Genomic DNA, 10,000 nt, shown 5'->3' with positions numbered 1-10,000 from the left:
TATGTATTCAGACCACCGTGTACCCAATGTATAGAGGTACGCTATGTATTCAGACCACCGTGTACCCAACGTATAGAGGTACGCTTATGTATTCAGACCACCATGTACCCAACGTTAGAGGTACGCTATGTATTCAGACCACCATGTACCCAACGTATAGAGGTACGCTTTGTATTCAGACCACCGTGTACCCAACGTATGGAGTACGCTATGTATTCAGACCACCAGGTACCCAACGTATAGAGGTACGCTATGTATTCAGACCACCATGTACCCAACGTATAGAGGTGCGCTATGTATTCAGACCACCATGTACCCAACGTATAGAGGTACGCTATGTATTCAGACCACCAGGTACCCAACGTATAGAGGTACGCTATGTATTCAGACCACCGTGTACCCAACGTATAGAGGTACGCTATGTATTCAGACCACCGTGTACCCAATGTATAGAGGTACGCTATGTATTCAGACCACCGTGTACCCAACGTATAGAGGTACGCTATGTATTCAGACCACCATGTACCCAACGTATAGAGGTACGCTATGTATTCAGACCACCATGTACCCAACGTATAGAGGCATGCGTATGTATTCAGACCACCATGTACCCAACGTATAGAGGTACGCTATGTATTCAGACCACCATGTACCCAACGTATAGAGGTACGCTATGTATTCAGACCACCGTGTACCCAACGTATAGAGGTACGCTATGTATTCAGACCACCATGTACCCAACGTATAGAGGTACGCTATGTATTCAGACCACCATGTACCCAACGTATAGAGGTACACTATGTATTCAGACCACCATGTACCCAACGTATAGAGGTACACTATGTATTCAGACCACCATGTACCCAACGTATAGAGGTACGCTATGTATTCAGACCACCATGTACCCAACGTATAGAGGTCCACTATGTATTCAGACCACCGTGTACCCAACGTATAGAGGTACGCTATGTATTCAGACCACCATGTACCCAACTTATAGAGGTATGCTATGTATTCAGACCACCATGTACTGAATGGATATGTGTTATTTCAGATCAACCTCTACCTATGGCGGTAGGTATTTAGTTAGATGTAACTTTGTCTATTAGAGAACAACAACTGTGGAGGAAGAGGAGAGGGCACAGGGAGGAAGAGGAGAGGGCACAGGGAGGAAGAGGAGAGGGCACAGGGAGGAAGAGGAGAGGGCACAGGGAGGAAGAGGAGAGGGCACAGGGAGGAAGAGGAGAGGGCACAGGGAGGAAGAGGAGAGGGCACAGGGAGGAAGAGGAGAGGGCACAGGGAGGAAGAGGAGGGGGCACAGGGAGGACTTCTATTGAAATGTAGGAATCATATTGATGGAGAGCACAGTCTTTTGATACAGCCTTACAAACAAACTGTACATGGCTCATCCCCTGGATATAGTCTATACATCAATACCTCATACCATTGGTACAGGGTTCTCTGGATATAGTCTATACATCAATACCTCATACCATTGGTACAGGGTCCCCTGGATATAGTCTATACATCAATACCTCATACCATTGGTACAGGGTTCTCTGGATATAGTCTATACATCAATACCTCATACCATTGGTACAGGGTCCCCTGGATATAGTCTATACATCAATACCTCATACCATTGGTACAGGGTTCTCTGGATATAGTCTATACATCAATACCTCATACCATTGGTACAGGGTCCTCTGGATATAGTCTATACATCAATACCTCATACCATTGGTACAGGGTTCTCTGGATATAGTCTGTACTTCAATACCTCATACCATTGGTACAGGGTTCTCTGGATATAGTCTGTACTTCAATAACTCATACCATTGGTACAGGGTTCTCTGGATATAGTCTGTACTTCAATACCTCATACCATTGGTACAGGGTTCTCTGGATATAGGCTGTACTTCAATACCTCATACCATTGGTACAGGGTTCTCTGGATATAGTCTGTACTTCAATACCTCATACCATTGGTGCAGGCTTCTCTGGATGTAGGCTGTACTTCAATAACTCATACCATTGGTACAGGGTTCTCTGGATATAGTCTTTACTTCAATAACTCATACCATTGGTACAGGGTGCCCAAAGAGTTGTAAACAGTTTGATGTAAGAAAAACGGTACTAAACTAGGTTTGAGATGATAAATTATACCGAACATATGGAGTTATTTGATGACTATAGCCAGGGGAACAGACAGGTACACTTGAATGTAAGCCAAGCTCACATGTACCTTTTTGGTAGTGAACAAGAGATGTGTACTGTATGCTGCAGTAGCAAGCTAATGGTAATGTTTGGTTGATTAAATGATGGTTATCATCCCATTGAAGCAATACGCAGATAAGAAGACTAACGGTTTAGAGCTCTCTGATGACCTCCACCATGGGGCTCCTCCAGGTTCCATAGCGATCCTAGTTTAGCCCTAAACAGTCTGGAACTCTCTGATGACCTCCACCATGGGGCTCCTCCAGGTTCCATAGCGATCCTAGTTTAGCCCTAAACAGTCTGGAACTCCCTGATGACCTCCACCATGGGGCTCCTCCAGGTTCCATAGCGATCCTAGTTTAGCCCCAACAGTCTGGAACGCACTGATGACCTCAACCATGGGGCTCCTCCAGGTTCCATAGCGATCCTAGTTTAGCCCTAAACAGTCTGGAACTCTCTGATGACCTCCACCATGGGGCTCCTCCAGGTTCCATAGCGATCCCTAGTTTAGCCCTAAACAGTCTGGAACTCCCCTGATGACCTCCACCATGGGGCTCCTCCAGGTTCCATAGCGATCCTAGTTTAGCCCTAACAGTCTGGAACTCTCTGATGACCTCCACCATGGGGCTCCTCCAGGTTCCATAGCGATCCTAGTTTAGCCCTAAACAGTCTGGAACTCTCTGATGACCTCCACCATGGGGCTCCTCCAGGTTCCATAGCGATCCTAGTTTAGCCCTAACAGTCTGTAACTCTCTGGTGACCTCCCACCATGGGGCTCCTCCAGGTTCCATAGCGATCCTAGTTTAGCCCTAAACAGTCTGGAACTCCCCTGATAACCTCCACCATGGGGCTCCTCCAGGTTCCATAGCGATCCTAGTTTAGCCCTAAACAGTCTGGAACTCTCTGATGACCTCCACCATGGGGCTCCTCCAGGTTCCATAGCGATCCTAGTTTAGCCCTAAACAGTCTGGAACTCCCTGATGACCTCCACCATGGGGCTCCTCCAGGTTCCATAGCGATCCTAGTTTAGCCCTAAACAGTCTGGAACTCTCTGATGACCTCCACCATGGGGCTCCTCCAGGTTCCATAGCGATCCTAGTTTAGCCCCTAACAGTCTAGAACTCTCTGATGACCTCCACCATGGGGCTCCTCCAGGTTCCATAGCGATCCTAGTTTAGCCCTAAACAGTCTGGAACTCTCTGGTGACCTCCACCATGGGGCTCCTCCAGGTTCCATAGCGATCCTAGTTTAGCCCTAACAGTCTGGAACTCTCTGATGACCTCCACCATGGGGCTCCTCCAGGTTCCATAGCGATCCTAGTTTAGCCCTAAACAGTCTGGAACTCTCCTGATGACCTCCCACCATGGGGCTCCTCCAGGTTCCATAGCGATCCTAGTTTAGCCCTAAACAGTCTGGAACTCTCTGGTGACCTCCACCATGGGGCTCCTCCAGGTTCCATAGCGATCCTAGTTTAGCCCTAACAGTCTAGAACTCTCTGATGACCTCCACCATGGGGCTCCTCCAGGTTCCATAGTGATCCTAGTTTAGCCCTAAACAGTCTGGAACTCTCTGATGACCTCCACCATGGGGCTCCTCCAGGTTCCATAGCGATCCTAGTTTAGCCCTAACAGTCTGTAACTCTCTGGTGACCTCCACCATGGGGCTCCTCCAGGTTCCATAGCGATCCTAGTTTAGCCCTAAACAGTCTGGAACTCTCTGATGACCTCCACCATGTGGCTCCTCCAGGTTCCATAGCGATCCTAGTTTAGCCCTAAACAGTCTGGAACTCCCTGATGACCTCCACCATGGGGCTCCTCCAGGTTCCATAGCGATCCTAGTTTAGCCCCAACAGTCTGTAACTCTCTGATGACCTCCACCATGGGGCTCCTCCAGGTTCCATAGCGATCCTAGTTTAGCCCTAAACAGTCTGTAACTCTCTGATGACCTCCACCATGGGGCTCCTCCAGGTTCCATAGCAATCCTAGTTTAGCCCTAAACAGTCTGGGAACTCTCTGGTGACCTCCACCATGGGGCTCCTCCAGGTTCCATAGCGATCCTAGTTTAGCCCTAAACAGTCTGGAACTCTCCTGGTGACCTCCACCATGGGGCTCCTCCAGGTTCCATAGCGATCCTAGTTTAGCCCTAACAGTCTAGAACTCTCTGATGACCTCCACCATGGGGCTCCTCCAGGTTCCATAGTGATCCTAGTTTAGCCCTAAACAGTCTGGAACTCTCTGATGACCTCCACCATGGGGCTCCTCCAGGTTCCATAGCGATCCTAGTTTAGCCCTAACAGTCTGTAACTCTCTGGTGACCTCCACCATGGGGCTCCTCCAGGTTCCATAGCGATCCTAGTTTAGCCCTAAACAGTCTGGAACTCCCTGATGACCTCCACCATGGGGCTCCTCCAGGTTCCATAGCGATCCTAGTTTAGCCCTAAACAGTCTGGAACTCTCTGATGACCTCCCACCATGGGGCTCCTCCAGGTTCCATAGCGATCCTAGTTTAGCCCTAAACAGTCTGGAACTCCCTGATGACCTCCACCATGGGGCTCCTCCAGGTTCCATAGCGATCCTAGTTTAGCCCTAAACAGTCTGGAACTCTCTGATGACCTCCACCATGGGGCTCCTCCAGGTTCCATAGCGATCCTAGTTTAGCCCTAACAGTCTAGAACTCTCTGATGACCTCCACCATGGGGCTCCTCCAGGTTCCATAGCGATCCTAGTTTAGCCCTAAACAGTCTGGAACTCTCTGGTGACCTCCACCATGGGGCTCCTCCAGGTTCCATAGCGATCCTAGTTTAGCCCTAACAGTCTGGAACTCTCTGATGACCTCCACCATGGGCTCCTCCAGGTTCCATAGCGATCCTAGTTTAGCCCTAAACAGTCTGGAACTCTCTGGTGACCTCCACCATGGGGCTCCCTCCAGGTTCCATAAGCGATCCTAGTTTAGCCTAACAGTCTAGAACTCTCTGATGACCTCCACCATGGGGCTCCTCCAGGTTCCATAGTGATCCTAGTTTAGCCCTAAACAGTCTGGAACTCTCTGATGACCTCCACCATGGGGCTCCTCCAGGTTCCATAGCGATCCTAGTTTATCCCTAAACAGTCTGGAACTCTCTGATGACCTCCACCATGGGGCTCCTCCAGGTTCCATAGCGATCCTAGTTTAGCCCTAAACAGTCTGGAACTCTCTGATGACCTCCACCATGGGGCTCCTCCAGGTTCCATAGCGATCCTAGTTTAGCCCTAAACAGTCTGGAACTCTCTGATGACCTCCACCATGGGGCTCCTCCAGGTTCCATAGCGATCCTAGTTTAGCCCTAAACAGTCTGGAACTCTCTGATGACCTCCACCATGGGGCTCCTCCAGGTTCCATAGCGATCCTAGTTTAGCCCTAACAGTCTGTAACTCTCTGATGACCTCCACCATGGGGCTCCTCCAGGTTCCATAGCGATCCTAGTTTAGCCCTAAACAGTCTGGAACTCTCTGATGACCTCCACCATGGGGCTCCTCCAGGTTCCATAGCGATCCTAGTTTAGCCCTAAACAGTCTGGAACTCTCTGATGACCTCCACCATGGGGCTCCTCCAGGTTCCATAGCGATCCTAGTTTAGCCCTAAACAGTCTGGAACTCCCTGATGACCTCCACCATGGGGCTCCTCCAGGTTCCATAGCGATCCTAGTTTAGCCCTAACAGTCTGTAACTCTCTGATGACCTCCCACCATGGGGCTCCTCCAGGTTCCATAGCGATCCTAGTTTAGCCTAAACAGTCTGGAACTCTCTGATGACCTCCCACCATGGGGCTCCCTCCAGGTTCCATAGCCGATCCTAGTTTAGCCCTAAACAGTCTGGAACTCCCTGATGACCTCCACCATGGGGGCTCCTCCAGGTTCCATAGCGATCCTAGTTTAGCCCTAACAGTCTGTAACTCTCTGATGACCTCCACCATGGGGCTCCTCCAGGTTCCATAGCGATCCTAGTTTAGCCCTAAACAGTCTGGAACTCTCTGATGACCTCCACCATGGGGCTCCTCCAGGTTCCATAGCGATCCTAGTTTAGCCCTAAACAGTCTGGAACTCTCTGATGACCTCCTCCCTGATCTGTCTATTGAGACCAACAGTCGTGATCCTATCCATTATCCAATGAAGTGGACTGTTTGTTCGGCATAGCGTGCATAAGCCCAGTCATCACCATGACTTTCCCTGCCTGCACTGTCTCTGACTGCATGAGATCCTGAGCCAGACCTTTCCCCTCTGCCTCCTCTTCCCTAGGTGGTGCAGTACTTGGCTGGCTGTGGTCTCCAGAGCTGTAACATGCTAGTGTCTAAAGGATACCCTGACATTGGCTGGAACCCTGTAGAAGGAGAGCGATACCTCGACTTCCTCCGCTTTGCAGTGTTTTGCAATGGTATGTGTGCATTTAATACCTATGGCAATTGCCAATAATTCTTCACTACATTATAACATTTGACTGTGGTTGGTAGGAGGTCTTGCTCCATCCATGGAAATGTAGTAGCAATTTACTAAATACTTCCATGGTTGAAGTATTGAAGTCCATCTTTACCTGTGGTCTCAGGTGACAGGTATTGTAGTCATGAATGATGTCATCGTTTACCTGTCGTCCTATCAGGTGAGAGTGTGAGGAGAACGCTAACGCGTGGTGGTGAGGCTGCTGATTCGTCGGCCGGAGTGCTTTGCCCCGCCCTGCGCGGGGAGGGGGGGAATGGTCTACTGGCAGCCATGATGGAAGCCATCAAGATATCAGAGGACCCCTGTAGAGACGGACCCTCCCCTACCTCAGAGGCTAGCAGGACACTGTAGGTACCCCTGTCATAGCAGGACACTGTAGGTATCCCTGACATAGCAGGACACTGAAGGTACCCCTGACATAGCAGGACACTGAAGGTACCCCTGACATAGCAGGACACTGTAGGTACCCCTGACATAGCAGGACACTGAAGGTACCCTGACATAGCAGGACACTGTAGGTAACCCTGACATAGCAGGACACTGTAGGTACCCTGACATAGCAGGACACTGTAGGTACCCCTGACATAGCAGGACACTGTAGGTACCCCTGACATAGCAGGACACTGAAGGTACCCCTGACATAGCAGGACACTGTAGGTACCCCTGACATAGCAGGACACTGTAGGTACCCCTGACATAGCAGGACACTGAAGGTACCCCTGACATAGCAGGACACTGTAGGTATCCCTGACATAGCAGGACACTGTAGGTACCCCTGACATAGCAGGACACTGAAGGTACCCCTGACATAGCAGGACACTGTAGGTACCCCCTTGACATAGCAGGACACTGTAGGTACCCCTGACATAGCAGGACACTGAAGGTACCCCTGACATAGCAGGACACTGAAGGTACCCCTGACATAGCAGGACACTGTAGGTACCCCTGACATAGCAGGACACTGTAGGTACCCCTGACATAGCAGGACACTGTAGGTACCCCTGACATAGCAGGACACTGTAGGTACCCCTGACATAGCAGGACACTGTAGGTAGCCCTGACATAGCAGGACACTGTAGGTACCCCTGACATAGCAGGACACTATAGGTACCCCTGACATAGCAGGACACTGTAGGTACCCCTGACATAGCAGGACACTGTAGGTACCCCTGACATAGCAGGACACTGAAGGTACCCCTGACATAGCAGGACACTGAAGGTACCCCTGACATAGCAGCACACTGTAGGTACCCCTGACATAGCAGGACACTGAAGGTACCCCTGACATAGCAGCACACTGTAGGTACCCCTGACATAGCAGGACACTGAAGGTACCCCTGACATAGCAGGACACTGTAGGTACCCCTGACATAGCAGGACACTGTAGGTACCCCTGACATAGCAGGACACTGAAGGTACCCCTGACATAGCAGGACACTGAAGGTACCCCTGACATAGCAGGACACTGTAGCCCTGACACAGCAGGACACTGTAGGTACCCCTGACATAGCAGGACACTGTAGCCCTGACATAGCAGGACACTGTAGGTACCCCTGACATAGCAGGACACTGAAGGTATCCCTGACATAGCAGGACACTGTAGGTACCCCTGACATAGCAGGACACTGTAGCCCTGACATAGCAGGACACTGAAGGTACCCCTGGATTAGCAGGACACTGGTCTGCCTCTGTCATAGGAACCCATACAGTCTTGGAGCCCCAAGAGCCGATACCACGCCTCTACGCATATGGCCCTCAGAACTGTGCTCATACAGTCAAACTGTGTTAATGGTTGTGCTCAGGGACCTTGCAAGTCTCTCTCTCTCTCTCTCTCTCTCTCTCTCTCTCTCTCTCTCTCTCTCTCTCTCTCTCTCTCTCTCTCTCTCTCTCTCTCTCTCTCTCTCTCTCTCTCTCTCTCTCTCTCTCTCTCTCTCTCTCTCTCTCTCTCTCTCTCTCTCTCTCTCTCTCTCTCTCTCTCTCTCTCTCTCCCTCCCTCTGGACTCTCTCCCTCCTCCCCTTTGCCAAAGTATGTCCTCGTTACTCCTCAGTGTTCCTGTTCTGTCTGGCCATGCTACCAGGTGTTATATAAAAGTCCCTGAGATAGTTTGGTGTTAGATAGAACAACCTACTAGTGTCAGATAGACCCGTCTGCCCTACTATTATCAGGCATCAGACTCAGAAACACGTCCCCACCAAGGTACTAAGACATGTCCCCACCAAGGTACTAAGACATGTCCCCACCAAGGCACTAAGACATGTCCCCACTAAGACATGTCCCTATCAAGGTACTAAGACATGTCCCCACCAAGGCACTAAGACATGTCCCCACCAAGGCACTAAGACATGTCCCTATCAAGGTACTAAGACACGTCCCCACCAAGGTACTAAGACATGTCCCCACCAAGGTACTAAGACATGTCCCCACCAAGGTACTAAGACATGTCCCCACCAAGGTACTAAGACATGTCCCCACCAAGGCACTAAGACACGTCCTCACCAAGGTACTAAGACACGTCCCCACCAAGGTACTAAGACACGTCCCTACCAAGGTACTAAGACACGTCCCTACCAAGGTACTAAGACACGTCCCCACCAAGCCACTAAGACACGTCCCCACCAAGCCACTAAGACATGTCCCCACCAAGGCACTAAGACATGTCCCCACCAAGGCACTAAGACATGTCCCCACCAAGGCACTAAGACATGTCCCCACCAAGGCATGTCCCCACCAAGGTACTAAGACATGTCCCCACCAAGGTACTAAGAGGCCTTCCTTGGTGGGGACATGACCCTGCCTCTATTCAGTAACTATAGAGCTTGAAAAGTCAACAATATGCACTACATGATCAAAAGCAGGACACCTGCTTATTGAACATCTCATTCCAAAATCATGGACATTAATATGAAGTTGGTCCCCCCTTTGCTGCTATAACAGCCTCCACTCTTCTGGGAAGGCTTTCCACTAGATGTTGGAACATTACTGCGGGGACTTCAGCCACAAGAGCATTAGTGAGGTCGGGCACTGATGTTGGGCGATTAGTCCTGGCTCGCAGTCGACGTTCCAATTCATATCAAAGGTGTTCTATGAGGTTGAGATCAGGGCTCTGTGCAGGCCAGTCAAGTTCTTCCACACCGATCTCGAAAAACAATTTCTGTATGGACCTTGCTTTGTGCATGGGGGCATTGTCATGCTGAAACAGGAAAGGACCTTCCCCAAACTGTTACCACAAAGTTGGAAGCACAGAATCGTTTAGAATGTCACTTCACTGGAACTAAGGGGCCTAGCCCGAACCATGAAAAACAGCCCTCATG

The 10,000-nt window shown here is 50.2% G+C and overlaps 1 pseudogene; it reads left to right on the top strand.

The window, feature by feature from the left end:
- Positions 1-10,000, top strand: part of LOC121563438 — a 48,188-nt pseudogene that overhangs the window by 31,224 nt on the left and 6,964 nt on the right.

Source organism: Coregonus clupeaformis, unplaced genomic scaffold (genome assembly GCF_020615455.1).
Source record: "Coregonus clupeaformis isolate EN_2021a unplaced genomic scaffold, ASM2061545v1 scaf1708, whole genome shotgun sequence".
Taxonomy (NCBI): Eukaryota; Metazoa; Chordata; class Actinopteri; order Salmoniformes; family Salmonidae; genus Coregonus; species Coregonus clupeaformis.
Note: the sequence above shows the minus strand (reverse complement) of the source record. Positions and strands in the feature narration are given on the sequence as shown.